The sequence below is a fragment of the Petaurus breviceps genome, unplaced genomic scaffold (assembly GCF_028583685.1).
Source record: "Petaurus breviceps papuanus isolate PSGF00001 unplaced genomic scaffold, PetGlider_PUasm1.0 90847, whole genome shotgun sequence".
Lineage (NCBI taxonomy): Eukaryota > Metazoa > Chordata > Mammalia > Diprotodontia > Petauridae > Petaurus > Petaurus breviceps.
The window spans coordinates 4,878,880-4,895,613 of NW_027187360.1; positions in this window are offsets into that span (position 1 = coordinate 4,878,880).

The window sequence follows — 16,734 nt, forward strand, 5'->3', positions numbered from 1 at the left end:
ATTGTTGTGAAATTTTGTTGACACCAGTTATTCCTCTGTATTTTTGCCAAGTAAGGGACATGAAAGATCTTGGGGCCGAATGTAAGGGTTATGGGATTTAAAGATCTTCCATGCCCCATTGGACTTGCTGACATAGCAGGAAGGGGCAGAGCAAGAGGAAGCGGAAGCCAAGCTAGAGTACCTGTGGTGGCTAGCAGTGGTGGTGACAGTGGCGGCGGCAGGGGCAGCAGCAGCAGAGGCAGCGGCAGCGCGAAGCCCTTTTTGAGTCAGCTAGAATTTCTGCTAAGGACTCCTGCTGAGGACTGCCAGGGGCCAGAGCTGCTGGGAGCGTGCTTCCTGGACGCTGGATGGTTGCTGTGAGTGGGGAGAGGAGGACCTTTGCCTGAGTTAGCCTGTTTTGTTTTAAAGGCTTGAGAATGTGGGTGCTTTCTACTTTATCTACCTGTGCCAATTTCATAACTACTCTGATGGCTTTCACTTTCTGGTTTTGGGACTCAGTCTTTTTGTATTTTAATAAATTTTCTAGCTTATTCCCCCATATAGCAAGCCTGATATATTTGTGATGGATGATTATATCAGCATATCTGTAATTTCCATAGGCATTGTGGATATGGCATTGCTGATACATCAGGTCAAGGAGAAAATACTGCAAGCAGTCAGGAAGAAAAAATTTGAGTATTGTGGAAACACAATCAGGATTAACACAAGATCTAGCAGCTTCTACATTAAGGGACTGAAGGGCTTGGAATATGATATTCTGGAGGTCAAAGAAGCTAGGATTAAAACCAAGAACCACCTACCCAGCAAAACTGAGTATAATGCTTCAGGGGAAAATATGGTCATTCAACAAGATAGAGGATTTTTAAGCATTCTTGATGAAAAAAAAACAGTTTAATAGAAAATCTGACTTTCAAGTACAAGAAGCAAGAGATGCATGAGAAGGCAAACAGGGAAAAGAAATCATAAGCAACTTATTAAAGTTGAACTATTTACATTCCTACATGGAAAAATGACACTTATAACTCATAAGACTTTTCTCAGTATGAGGACAGTTGCAAGGAATGTATATATACACACACATATATACATATATATGGATACATACATATATATGTATGTATAAGAGGGTATATATGTGTGTATAAATACATGTGTATGGGCAAAAGTATGTACATGTATACATAGAGGGCACAGGATGACTTGAATATGAAGGGATATTATCTAAAAAATAAAATTAAGAGGTGAGAAAGGAATATATTGGGAGGAGAAAGGGAGAGATAGGTTAGGGTAAAATATCTCATATAAAAGAAGCAATAGAAAACTTTTACAATGGAGGGGAAGAGTAGGAAGGTAAAAGGGAATGGGACAACCTTACTCTCATTGAATTTGGCTTAAGGAGGGAATTACACACTCAATTGGGTATCTTACCCCATAGGAAAATAGGGGGGAAGGGGATAAGAGGGAGGGGATGATAGAAGGGAGGGCAGAATGGGGGAGAGGGTAGTTAGAAGCAAACACTATTGAAAGGGGACAGGGTCAAAAGATAAAATAGAATGGGGGGGGGGGAAAGAATGAAGGAAGATATAGTCTTTCACAATATACCTACTATGGAAATGTTTTGCATAACTACACATGTCTAACCTATATTGAATTGCTTGTCTTCCCAGTGGGGGTGGGTGAAGAGGGAAGAAGGGAAAAAATCTGGAACTCAAAGTTTTTTTTTTTTTTAAGCAATTGGGGTTAAGTAACTTGCTCAAGGTTACAAGGCCAGTTATTTCTGGGTGTGGTGCTAAGTATCTGAGCTCAGATTTGATCCCCAGGTCATCTCCACACTGGAGCTGGTGCTCTTACTCGGTGTGCTACTTGGCCTCCCCAGAAGTCAAAGTTTTAAAAACAAATGTGTATAAAAAAATTGTTTTGTTTTGTCTTTTTTACATGCAACTGGGAAATAAGATATACAGGCACTGGGGCATAGAAATCCATCTTGCCTTACTAGAAAATTAGGGGAGGGGCATGGGGGAGGACATAAGAGAGAACAGATTGGAGAAAGGAGTAGTCAGTAGGCTAACTATTTTGGGGTGGGGGTAGGGGAAAGACAGGGAGAAAAATTTGCAACTCAAAATTTCGTGGAAAAGAATGTTGAAAACTAAAAAATAAATAAATTGGAAAAAAAGAATTGTATTATTTTTCTAACTCAGTAAAATAATTTTTTAGTAATTTAATTGGATGGCACTGAATAGATTAGGTAAAATTGTCATTTTTATTATATTGGTTTTGCCTACCCTTGAACAATTGATATTTCTCTATTTAAATCTGACTTCATATATATAAAGATTGTTTTATAATTATGTTCACGTAGTTCCTTGGTCTGTTTTGGAAGGTATACTCTACAGTTATTTTAGATGGTGTAATGGGAATGTAAGTTGTTGCCATCTTTCTAAGATTGTATTGTGTAAGACCTTCCCTGCCCCTAGGCCCTTTGATAGGCTTAAGTCCACCTGGAGCCTATGCTGGGAGCCTTGTTTTTCAGGAAATACTTTGTGATTAGGCAGTGAGTCAAGGAGGTTGTTACATTCTGTAAGCCAGGAGAAGGCTTTGATGGGAGGCCTTGCTTTGGCACTCACTTTGAGAAGTGTTGGTGATTTGACCAGAGAAGACTCTGGGCAGCCATTGAGAGCCCCCTGGCTTTGAAAAACCCCAGATGTTGATGCTTCCCTCTCTGGTAATTGACTAGGTATAGATAAAATGGTTGGACAGTTGGAGGCCTGTCTCCTTGAAAAGTTTCTCTGGCTTGTAACTTCTGCTTGTAACCTGTCTGTATACTCTGAAGATCGGAGTGCTGACTTTTCCCCCTGAACTAGGTAAATGATATGTTTGATTGATTAAAGCAAGATTGTTAACCCATTTTGAGTTGCTTTCCTTTAGAAAAGCAGATCTAAGAACCTGAGTTGGCAGCCACCCTGGGTATGCTAGGGTGCTTGCTGCTACAGATGGTTGAAAATAATATTGAATAATATTGATGAACATAGTGTAAGAGCTTAATATAATCAAGGAATTTGCACAATCTATCCTTCTGGTAGTTGGTTCCACACCTTTAATTCAAAGAGAGATGGGGCTTAGTAGGAAACTAGGATCTCCCCAAGCTTCAAATGGCCCCCACCCACAGCAAAAATCAAAGGTTTTTTTCTAGGAACATAATCAAAAATTCCCAAAGAAGCTAATGAGTCACACCTTGCTCTTGCTTCAAAAAATCTCCACTGGTAATTTCAAGCTGATTTGGGTATTTCCCAGCATATTGTAAAGCCTGAAATTAAGGAAGTACCCTCAAATTTTCAGTTTCTTTGAGAATGCAAATTTTACTTATAGGTGTGGTGGAACAATTAATTATGTATTATTAGAAAGAATGAGGATTAATTGATGCTTGGTAAGACCTTAGGGTAGCCAGTCACTTTGAATTTGTTGTAGATTCTTCAAGCAATCATTTTTTCTTATTTAGTAAGATGAGAAGGGTTTGTTAATGTTATTAATAATAACAATAACTTGAGTTTACATTGTACTTCCTGGTTTATAAAATTATTTCCTCAACAACCCTCAAAGGTAGGTACTACAAGTACCATTATTCTCATTTTAAAGATGAGGAAATTGAGGTTCAGAGGGATCAAATTACTCTCTCAGGTGAATAGCGAGAGTGCTGAGACTAGGGACTAAGCTTGTACAGGGTTCCTTTTAGCAAACTGTAATATCATTGCTCTTATGCCACAAGTAATAATAGTAACAATAATAACTAGCATTTATTTCATGCTTTAAGGTTTATAAAGTGTTTTACATAAATTAACTCATTTGATCTTTAAAACTCTGGGAGGTAGATAATATTAGGATCTCTATTTTTACAGATGAGGAAACTGAGGCTTCGAGATGTGAAGCGACTTATCCAGGGTCACATAGCTAGTGTCTGAGGTACCATCTGAACTCAGCTCTTCATGACTCAGGGTCAGCTAGGTGGTACACTGGATAGAGCATTGGGCTTGGAATCAGGAAAACATCTTCATGAGTTCAAATCTGGTCACAGTTACTAGCTATGATCCATTTCACTTAACCCTATTTGCCACAATTTTCTCATCTGTAAAATGAGCTGAAGAAGGAAATACGGCAAATTATTCCAGTATCTTTGCCAAGAAAATCCCAAAATGGGGTCATGAAGAATAGGACACGACTAAAACAACTCAAAAACAACTTCCTGACTCCACTCTGTCCACTGTACCACTTAGTTACAAAGGCACTGAGTGCCTACTAGAGACAGCCTGCCTTACTAGTAAGAATAAGAGTGTTCTCATAAGCTTTAGAGTCTAGTAGGGGGAAATTAGACCTGTATGCCCATAACTATAAGGGGAAGTAAAATGTAGGTAGAACAAAATGCAGTAGGAGTTCACAGGTGGAAGAGATAATTCCTGGGGGGGGGGGGGGGAAGAATAAGGGAAGGCTTCATGGAGGAGGCAGCATTATTATTGTTACTATTTTTAATGTTAATAGCTTACATTTATATATAGTTGAATGGTTTGGAAAGGCTCGCAGTCCATTACTTTATTTGATCCTCATAATAATCGTGTGAAATAGATATAGATGGGAGAGACAATTTCCATATTATCAATCCAACTTCTTGGTTTTAGGACTTTCTTAAAAACTGAGGATCCCCTCCCCCCACTAGAATTTTTTGTTTATGTACATTATAACTATTGATATTTATTGTGCTTGAAATTAGAACTGATAAAATTTTTAAATATTTTAAAATTCATTAAAAATAATAAATCCGTTACATGTTAACATAACATTTTTATGAAAAAAACTATATTTTCCAACTTCAAAAAAATTAGTGAAAAAAGTGACATTCTTTTTACTTTTTTTTAAATCTCTTTCACAACTGGCTTAATTGAAAACAGCTGGATTCTCCTATCTTCTTCTGCATACTATCTGTTTTGATACATTTTTCTGGTCGAAGTATATGAAGAAAATCTGCCCTCACACAATATATAGTTGGAAATGGTAATATTTTAATCAGCAAATAATGTCAATATTACTATAAAAAGAGTTTTGGTGTTGTAGACCCCCTAAAACAGTCTGATGGAGCCCCAAGAGTCTGTGGACCACAATTTGAGAACTGTTGTAAAATGAGGCTTACCAAGGTTACCTGACTTGCCCAAGACCACAAAATCAGTGGCTAAGAAGCTATGCAAGGTAGAACAGGTGACACTGGAGGCAATCTTATCTGAATAGAAAGCTCATTTTTTTTCTCCTTTATTCCCTTTCTCTTTCTACCCTTTTCTATTCTCTTTAGAGCATAAATCAATGTGGATCTTACATCGACTGAATTTGTTGCTGCTTTCCTTATTTCTATAATCCTTTTAAAATGCAATTATTTAACTCTATATGCCATGAGTGTATGTGTTTCTATGTGTGTGACCATGCCATGTGGCAAAGTGGTTAGAGAACTGGCTCAGACTCAGGAAGATTCTTCAGGTCTTAAGGTCCATTGGCAGTTTGCCCCTGGTAATTCACTGAACCTTAGTGCCCTGGGCAACTCTAAGCCTATATATTTTACAGAACAGTTTCCTATCTACATTAATAATGGCATTTTCCTCACTGGGAGGTCCTAAAGTCAATTAAATCACAGGTCTGGACTATGAATGTTATTTTTTTTGTTGTGATTTCTTAGATTTTTCCCTGAAAAAATAATTAAGTAAACTTTTCCCCCCAATATCGAATTTAATCAGACTAAGTCTTTGTTTATAGTGTGGTTTTATTGTTTGTTTTAATTTCTGAGTCTCCTCCCATAAGGAATTCTAGTCAAATGCTCTGCTCTGTATGGTAGATACAGGAGACAGTATCATGTTTACAAGAGGCAATGGGGTCAGGCAACCTAACTCCAACTGATATTTTACACTGCAGTCTGGGGGGGAGGGAATGTCTCTCAGAGGAAAGAGGAAGATATAATCATTGCTTTCCTTTTTTCTTTCTTGGTTTCTTTCCTCCAAAAGGGAAACAGACTATATAAGAAATTGTGACTCTCTGTAATACACAGCATTTTTAAAAGAATAATAACAAAATTGTCTATTTATATCCCCTTCTAGACTTTTTTTTTAAGATCAAAAAAAGTTTTAGTAATTCTCCTTCTATCATGTCTATCTCTATCCACTAACCTATCACCAATAGAAGCTCTCCTTGGTAACAAGTAGGTAGGTATAGCCAAAGCAAAATAAATCATCACATTGGTCATATCTGAGAATGCATATCTGATACTGTACCTTTAATCTGGGAGTTCTTTAATCTGTGAACTTGTTTTTTTTTTATATATATATATTGTTAATTGTATTTCAATTCAGTTGGTTTCCTTAATAGTCCTATGTATTTTATTTGATTCATTTTAAAACATTATTCTGAGAAGGGGTCCACCGGTTTCCCCAGATTGCCAAAAGGGTTCATATATACAAAAGGTCAATAAACCCTGCATCTAATTAATCACCTCTCAGTCAAGAAAAGTATGTTTCATTATCAATCTTTTGAGGTTATTATTAGTTGCTGCTTTGTTCAGAATTCTGAGGTCTTTCAGAACTATTTCTCCTCATTGTAAATTGTTCTATTCTATTTTACCTGAAGATCTCATGAGTTCCAATGGATTCAATTATCATCTCTGGATCCATCATATCCCTAATTGTTCAATTTGAATTCCTAATGGTTCAACAAAATTCTATTATCTTCACACAACTGGGTTAACTATTCCCCAATTAACAGGTACCAATTTAGTTTTCAGATCTTTGCTACATTAAAAAGTGCTGCTTTATTCTTATTCATATGGGTCCTTTCCCTCCTTGGAGTACTTGCCAAGTAGTACAAGTCAAAATTTCATACCCAAATGGGAACAGAGTTCCAAATTGTTTTCCAAAATGATTGTACTTTCAGCTCCACCAACCATCCCCTAGTAACAGGCATTGCATTCCACTGCCAGACACAAATATGAAATCAGGCCATGTGCTTTTAAAGAAAAACCTTCAGAAATCACCCCCTATTCTTCTCCATATCTCTTGCCAAGTCTCTTTCCTTTCCTCACTATCCATTCTCCCATTGTATTCTGGCCTTTACCCTCACTATACTACTAAAACTCAATTCTCAAAGTCCATCATGACTATTTGGATTTTTGCCAGTTTTAGTGAGCTTTTCTTAACCTCCTGTGATAGTAATGGCATTTAAAGATTCCCCTGTATTGGCTTGATTTTCAAATTGATTGTGTTAAAATCCAGAGTTTGTTAATCCCACCTGTGGGATGGATTGTTGATGTGAAAAGAAAGTCCTGAACTGGGAGGGGCTGGTGACGTAGATTTGGAGAGACAAGAGAGAGTCGGAAGACCTTTTTGAAAGCAGCACCCACGTGGAGGCAGAGAGAGAGACTAAGAGAATTGCTGGTGGCCGCTTTGAATTGCCCTGGACTTTTGAGACCTGCCCCCTGAGCTGCCAAGGACTGAGGAGACATGGCTGTTTTGCTGGTACTTTGTCTGTCTGTTTTGATGTTGTTTTGCCAGATTTGTCCACTGGTGAAAGACAGTCCTGTTGTTGAAGAAGTCCTGGAACCTGGCTTTTGGCTAAGAAGCCCTGAGACTGTCCTGCAGACAGAGAGTGAATACTGTCCACTGGTGAAGGACAGTGCTGTTGTTGCAGGGGTCTGGGAACCTTTCTGTTGGTTCAGAAGCCCTGAAGAAGGATTTTCTTGTTGTATGTTTACAGAAATCCTAGGAGAGGGTTTTGCTAATGTTTTCAGGGGTTCTAAGACTGTTCTACAGACAGAGGATGAATTGATGAAGGAACTGGCAATGTATCTTGTGGCCTTGCTAAGCCTTGTCTCCCCAGGAACTAAGATTGCTGAGAACTTGCCTCGTGTCAAGATGAAGAAAAGACCTCCATTTGGGTATTAAGTGCTGAGCTTAAACTTGATGTAACTCTGGGGTAGATTCAATTATGATCCAGGGGTGGGGAACTTTTGACCTTTTTGTGTTCTATGGTTGAGCAAATGAATGTATTTTACTTATGTTTGGAAACTAATCTCCATTTGAGAAGAGGGGCTTTGTGGTGGACTAAATGAAGGTACAGCCTAGGGGTGGAGAAGTATTTAGAACAGAGACTTTGTAATTGATTGAATGATTGGAAGGTCCTGGGGTGGGGTAGTGCTTGGAGATTATTTAATCACACTTAGTAAACGTTTTGATCTTCTCTGTTCTTGGTTGGTCACTGAATAAAATGGAGAGCACCTATGCTGGTATTTTGAACCTTGGGAAGTTGCCTCTGCTTGGTATTACATTACACCTCCATTTTTCCTAATCTCCTTACAGTGTTTGATGATGCCTCTGACAATATCTGCCTATTGAATCTTACCCATCCATTAACGTCTATCTTCTCCATGATTCTTATCTGAATTTCCCATACCCCACCATCTGCCTTTTCTTTGAAACTCTTAAGACTCCTACTGTCAGCGATTTTGGCACTTAATCATATTTTATAATGAACCATTTCATATGTGTATTAGATTATAAACTCCAAGAGAAAAAGGAGGGATTATATAAAATGTGGTATTGTGGAAAGAACACAGGATTTGAAGCCTTAAGGTAGGAGTTCAAATTCTGGTTTTATCATTTATGGTTCTGAGACCTTATATAAGTTTTTGAGACATAGTTTTCTCTCTTTTAAAGGCAGATTATAATAACTATGCAACTTATTTCACGAGTGCTAAAAACAAAATTAGGCAATGGCATTTAGTTATGTATTGTATGGGATTTTAACCTACTGTTTAATATGTATGACTTATTACCCTAGTCAGGATTGCATGTTCTAGGATGGAAGAGCCTACATGTGACCTATGGAAAGTTCACAGAATCATGAGATGTGACCACAGGGATTATTTAGTGCAACATCTTCATTTTTTAAAACTTAATTTAAAAAAGAAAAAAAAGAAAATTTAATTTTTTTCAATTAACAAAAATCTACCTTCTCCTTCCCACCTAGTCTCTCACTGAAAAAACAAAACTGATTTAACAAATATACAGTCAAGCAAAACAAATTTCCATTGATTATGTAAAAAAAAAAATCGTCTCTTTCTGAGTCTAGCACCTCTATTAGGAAATGGGTAGCATGCTTCATCATGAATCCTAACCTCACTGTTCCCCAACTTACTCATTTCACATGACCAATTCCTCTACCCCATTTCCTCCACACACAAAGGTGGCCATACTTTTGACTTTTTGATAATTCACAAATGTTCCACTTCCATGTTCATCAACTCTGAAATTCACTTATCTTATCAGAGACTATAAGCATTCCACCTCACCTTCTTCCTTCCAATACCAAACCTTGTTCTTCATCAACCCCTAATCCCTCCAATTCTCTCCCATGTCACCATTCCTATATGAGCCGCTCCCTCTTTTTTCATCTTGACCTCTCCACTGTCCTCTTTTTTTGATCCCTTGCCCCTTGTCATATCTCCAATTATGCCCTGCCAAAAGGCACCAGAGCCTTAGACCGCTACCATCATCCACTGCCTTCATTTCTACTTGTGTGCTACTGAAAGAAGGAAAACATCATGAAATTGTCTTGATTGGGTCTGCTACAAATTTATATTATATAACCTCAACTGTGCCCTCACTGCTACTAGGCAATCATTTTATACTTCTCTGATTATAATAATCTCACCACAGAATCTCTTCTAAAACCTTTCATCCCTCATCAATTCTCCCAGGGTCATAGTTACTATAGGTAAAGCTTCCTCAAAAACTTTAAGCAAAGTTCCTTGCTCAAAACAGAGCCTAAGTCCTCTGACCACTCCTAGCACTTAACCACCATCCCCAGTCACACATTCTCTACTCAGTCAGTACTGAATCTGTAAACAACAGAGCTGCTAGTGTGCTCCCTGCTCCCTGCACAAGGTTTGTCCCCTCTGTGCCATAATGGAGTGGGATCTTTTCTTGTCCTAATGCACAACAGTAGACACTGAAAGGCTCTGTTAGTGAGCTCCTGGCTAGACTAGGTCCCTAGTTGCAGTAGCCTTCTCTGTCTTGTTATACTCACCTAAGCTAGAAAAAGATTTTTTTCTTTACATTTCCCAATCAGGATCCAATCAGATGTATTTTCCAGATCTTTGTGGATCTAGAGTTTGTGGGGGAGAAAGTTTGATCTTGAAAGGGGATCTAGAGTTTGAGGTTTGACTGTACTACTTTCTTCTACTCTGCCATCTTGATTATCCTCCCAACCCCTTCATTTTTCATATGAGGCAACTGAGGTCCAGAAGGTTAAAGTTACTTTCACAAGATTCAATTCAATAACCATGTATTAAATGCCTAAGTGAAAAATATTGCTAAGCAAGGAGAATATAAAATCAGAAACAAAATAGTACCTAGCCTCAAGGAGATGGGATTTTTCTCATTTTCTCTTGAGATCATGAGTATACTGGTGGGGGGAGTATACAATGGAAGGATTTGTAATCAGGAAGACTCATATTCCTGAGTTCAAATCTGGCCTCAGATTCTTATTAGCTGTGTGACCCTGAGCAAGTCACTTAACCCTGTTTACTCTGGCTCCTCATCTGTAAAATGAGCTGGAGATGGGAATGGCAAACCATTCTACTATCTTTTGCCTTTTGGAGGGCAATTGGGGTTAAGTAACTTGCCCAAGGTTACACAGGCTAGTTTTTGTGTGTGGGTGTTAAGTGTCTGAGACGGAACCAAATTCAGGTCCTCCTGACTTGGGGCTGGCGTTTTACTCACTGCACCACCTAGCCGCCCTCCATTCTAGTATCTTTGCCAAGAAAACCCCAAATGGGGTCAAGAAGAGTCAGACACAACTGGAACAACAATAATAATTGTTATCCCACCTACCTGACTAGTCTATTTGTCTTTTTCAATCATGTATGTATTTGATAACACCTTAATATCACTTCTCCTAAGTAAATCCTTGTAATTTGTTATGGCTTGTTCACACCTCACATGCCTCTCAATTGACCTTTAGGTGAGCTTGTTCAGTCGTTTTAATTGTGTCCAATTCTTCATGATCCCATTTGAAGTTTTCTTGGCAAAGATACTAGAGTGGTTTGTCAGTTCCTTCTCCAGCTCATTTTACAGATGAGGAAACTAAGGTAAACGGGGTTAAGAGACTTACCCAGGGTCATATAGCTAGGAAGCATTTGAGGCTGGATTTGAACTCAGGTCTTCCTGATTCCAGGCCCAGTGCTCTATCCACTAAGCCGCCTAGCTGCCCAATCTTAAATCTTTAGAGACTATAATGTTTATGTCTTAGTTATATATTAACAAAAAACAATGTCAAAAAGATAAGCCTTTGTCTTACAGGGAAGCTCAGGATCATTAAAAGAACTTTATATGCCTTTTCAAGGACTATTCAGTTTGCTCTTCTCTTCCTGTTCAATACTAGTCCCAACCCATTATTCATTTGCACTTTGTCCAAAAATATATATTGAGAGGCAGCATGGTACAATGGAAAGAGTACTGAATCTAGAGTCAGAGAATGTGGATTCAAATCCTGGCTCTACAGATTACTACCTATACGACCTTGGCAAATTGTTTAACCTCTAGGATAGAAAGGAAAGATTTGGACTAGATGACCTTGACTTTACTTTTCATCTCTACAAGTTGTCCTGAATACTGCATATTAAGGTCTGAACAATAGGCATTCTTCATCTACTTAGTTTTTCTTGGGTGGATAATTAGGCCAAACTATTAAACTAATAGATTTTATTTTATTGCTTTTTTTTGGAGGGGTGGAAGGTAGGGCAATTGGGGTTAAGTGACTTGCCCAAGGTCACAAGGCTAGTTTTTGTCTTAAGTGTCTGAGGCCCGATTTGAACTCAGGTCCTCCTAACTCCAGGGCCAGTGCTCTATTCACTGCACCACCTAGCCACCCCAAAACTAAAAGATTTTAAAGAAGTGAAAAGTAGAGTCAGGATTTGAGCACTGAAAAACATATTATGTGACTTGTAATCTATAATGAATTCTATACCCACTCTATCAATGCCTAATTATAAGGGCAGGGCCCTTACCAAGTTTATTACTGTCCCTTTGCATAAATTGGGCAAGATAATTGACTTTAAATACCTCAAGTTCATTCCTGATGATAATGGAATAAGAATCTACATCCTTCATTACAGGGCAGGAATTTTAGAGCTGGAAGGGACTACAGAGGGTATTTAGAAACCCATCTTTTTAAAAATAAGAAAACTAATAAATTCTTGGGGCGGCTAGGTGGCACAGTGCATAGAGCACCAGCCCTGGAGTCAGGAGGACCTGAGTTCAGTTTTGGCCTCAGACACTTAACACCCACACACACAAAAACTAGCAGTGTAACCTTGGGGAAGTTACTTAACCCCAATTGCCCTCCAACAGGCAAAAAACAAAACAAAAAACTAAGTTCCAAGGAGACAAAGTAATTTATTCACATTCACACCAATAATTAAGTGGCATAACTATTGCTAGAACATAGGTGTCCTACTTCTTATTCTATTATTAATTCCACTATAATAGTATAAAGCCAACTTTTTAAAAGAAAACCAAAGTAGTTATACTACAATTTCTCTAATTCTGAACTGTCCCTGCCCCCACACACAAAGTAACAAAGCATTGTAGGTTATTAACCAGGAAAAGGCAATGTGATTGAATTCCACCTCTACTGAAGGATTTCAAATACTTTGGTTATGTGTGTGAGATTCATAATGTACACATGAACTCCTTTAAAAATAATTATTAACCGGTCTGCCCTGAACTACAACCAGAGAAGAAAGAAACAAAGGCTAGCACTGAAAACTTTTTTAAAAAATCTGTCACCACTATTCCTGTGCATTCTCCATAATTGAAACAACTACCACTTTTTTATCCCTGAAGACTGGAAGACACAGGAAGGTGAAGAAAAGGCTTTAAGAGGCAAGAGGTGAATTATTTATACCAATTATGCAAAAAATGCACATTTTCCTTTTGATACACCTGAAGATTATAATCTTCAGTATAACTTGGGTGTCTGCAAAGCACTTTACTTCGAAATTCGTGTCTATATCGTGGTACTGCAAATTCATGACCTTGTCATTGAGATATTTCAGTGGGGATGGGGCAGGCAAGGAGAGGGGCAGGGAAAGGAAAGAGACTGGTCTCATTCAAGTGGCTGAATGACTGATATCTAAGAATTTTATGATCTTCTGATTTGAGGTTCCTAGGAAGCATACTTACTCTGGCCCATAAGCAAGTTTGTATTCACTTGGCTAGATGTGTAAATAGGCCTTGGCATGGCAATTGCCTACCATATCAGTCAACTGATCAGCCTTCTATTAAGTTTTTTATTTTTTATGTATCTACTAGTGCCACATGCAATGTGGGTGTTGAGGAACTAAATGAAAACAACTACAAAACACTTTACACTAATAAGGGCAGATCTAAATGACTGAAGATATATTAATTACTCATGAATATATCATATCACATATTATGTTGCACTGCATTATATTAAATGAAATTATTTCAATGTTCTATATAAAATGATGTTAATGAACTTTTAGCTAAATGACAGACAAGGAGTAAGCCTTAGATACTTATTAGCTGTGTGAGCCTGGGTAATCAATCCACTTAGGTCTCAGTCTCCCCATCTCTAAAACAAAAGATTTTGAGTGGATGTGCCAAAAATTCCCTTCTAGACTGAAAGGATCCAAAAGATTCCCACTTCCCTCCCTATCTCCTCCCCTCCTTAATTCAGTAACAATTTATTAAGTTCCTGCACTAGCAGGAGCTTACATTCTTGAGGGTTGGGGGGGGGGGGGTAGGTAGAAACAAAGTGTATGCAATTAATACAAAGTAATACAGCAATAAATATAAAGTAATTTTCTGGCATGAGGGAGAGTATTTGAAGAGGATCAAGAAAGGCTTCTTAGAGGAATTAGCATTTGAACTGTGTGGAAGGGAGCTAGAGAATCCAAGAGGTAGAGGTTAACCAACATTTCAGGCCATGGAAGGTTAGTTTCTGCAAAGGATTATTGTTTTCATGGAGCAGCAAGTTGGCCATTTCAGCTGAAACACACGGTACATGAGAGAGGACAAGGTGAAATCATTCTTAAAATACAGATCAGGGCTAGGTATTTAAGGAGTTCGTAGGGCCAGAGAGGTTCACGTTTTATCCTAGATGCAATAAAGACCTACTGAATCTGTAGTCGATTGTAAAGGAGTGAAAAATGGGAGAGGACTCGGTTAAGCTGGGTAACACGAAGGAAGGTGATGCTTGAAACATAAATAGGGGAGCTAGGAAGAAGGGTTGAGAAAGATATAGAGTTCTATTTTGAACATTGTGTTTGAGATGTTTATGGGACATTTTCTAGCCGTGCTCCTGAGCTCCAGGAAACATCTCTCCTCAGTCATTCCAGGTCCTGCCCTGAAGACAAGGGCTTCTGATTGGTGAGTTTACTGCATCTAGTTTACACAGATACACCATCTTAATGGCTGCCTGCTCCCTTCCTCAAGATAACCAACCCTACTTTCCACCTCCATCTCCTAGAACTATAATCACTCAATTCTACTATTCCAAATTAAGGTTTATTATTTAATTAACTCATGACCACACTCATCATCCCTAAGTCCAGGGTGGTGGGTATAACCTTGGCTTCAGCTTCTGGAGGGCAGGGACTGTTTTGCCTTTTTTTTTTAATTTGCATATCCAGAGCTTAACCCAGGCTAAGTGCTAAATAAATGCTTTTTCACTGTTTTATTCTAGCAGGCAAGTTGGCGAGGGAAGGGCTCCCTAGAGAGAAAAGAGAATTGGATATGCAGATTTGGGAGTCTCTGCATATAGGTGATAACTGGCCCTAAAAGAGAGAAATTGTCCTGGCTACATCCATACATAAGGAGCAGGATATGAACAAAGATCTAGTGAAGGAGACTGAGAAAGAAACTTCAGACAAGGATGACAACTAGACGAGAGTGGAAACCTCTTGCAGACCCAAGGAAGAGAGAATATTCAGGAAAAGGAAGAAGTTAAATGTTTCCAAAGCTGCAGAAAAGAGGACTAAGAAAAGACCATGAGATTTAGCAGATAAAGGACTGGCAGTATGCCTTAAGTAGAGCAATTTTACTGTAGTTAAGTGGTGTCAGAAATTCTATTACATTTACTTATTTGTGTAATTATAGTATCTCCTGGTAGAATGTAAATTCCTTAAGGTCAGGGATTATTTTCTATCTTGTCCTTGTGTCTCCGTGCCCAGTAGGCCCTTAATAAATATTTGTTGAATTGATTTTAAATTCACTCTCTGACCTCATTCACTCATTCAGAGTATTTATTAAGTACCTTCTATGCAATAGCCTTACTCTAATTAAGAACAGGATATAAGATTTCTGCTTTAGAGGTGAATGGGGATTTGGGGGAGGGTTGGATAAAGGTAGATTAATGTCAATCTCATAATTTCATGAGCTTTGAATAGCTTGGGAAAGGCTGAATCACAGGCTGACTTGGTGATAGGAAAAGGACCTGGAAGAGGATGGTCCCCTCCTTCCCTTTATCAAATTTAAACCATTTTTTTTAACACCTTTAATTACACAGGGATGCTAGTGTTAGAATGAATTCCTCTTAGGAGAACCAGGAAGCATAAGCCTTGCCCTTACATCTAGAAAGGAAAGTCCAAGTAAGGGAAACCACACCCTGAGGGGGCATGACAATACCTTCAGGAATGCAATGCCCACAGGAGGCTGGCTTATGCACATTCCGTCAGAAGAATTCTGATAAATCAGCATTGATAACAAGAGGTTCTGAAACACAGTAATAAACCACCATCCATACTTCCGGGACAAAAAGGTTTTCTCAAAAGACTCTTTCTCTTGGATCTGTTGGCCTAGGGTATATTTTGAGGGTGAGATTGCTACAAAACCTAGTATATATTTCTCAAGGTACCAGGCCAAATGAGTAGTATTTCCAAGAAGCCCAAACATCTCCACACCTCAGCCCCAAATCAATCAACCAATGAATGAATCAACAAGCATTCATTGAGCCACTAAATATGTCAGGCACAGTGGTAGGTACAAAGGATAAAAATACAAAGAATAGAACAAATCCATAATAGAACAAAAGCCAACAAAAATTTATATCCAGGTGAGAAGAGCAAGTTATGAACTAGAGTTCTTAACTACTTATGTGGGCTCCAGCTCACTTCCTCTCCTAAGCTCTGAAAAGCAGTGGTAGAAGACCTCTGGACAAACAGAAATGCCGAGGAAGAATTCTCTAAAAGATCCAAATACTTCCCTCCTCCCTATGGAATGTAGAGCCCCTCCCAAGAACTCTTTAAGAGTTTCCCAGTTGCCTAATCTCAAAAATGATAATATGTGTACCTCAGAGATCCTAGGAAGAATTCACCTTATAGAGTTAGAACTTTAGCTTTAGAACTGGAAGGGAGGACCCTTAAAGATCATCAAGTTCAATTCTCATTTTAAGGCTAAAGGTACACAGCAGCTAGGAGGGCTGGATGGCACAGTGGATACAGCCCAGGTCTTGAGTCAGGAAGACATCTTCCTGTGTTCAAATCTGGTCTCAGACACTTACCTATGTTACCCTGGGAAAATCACTTAACCCTATTCGCCTCACTCCAATAACTTTGCCAAGAAAATCCCAAATGGAGTCATGAAGAGTTGGACACAACTGAAGAACAACACAGAGGCCCCAAGGGACTAG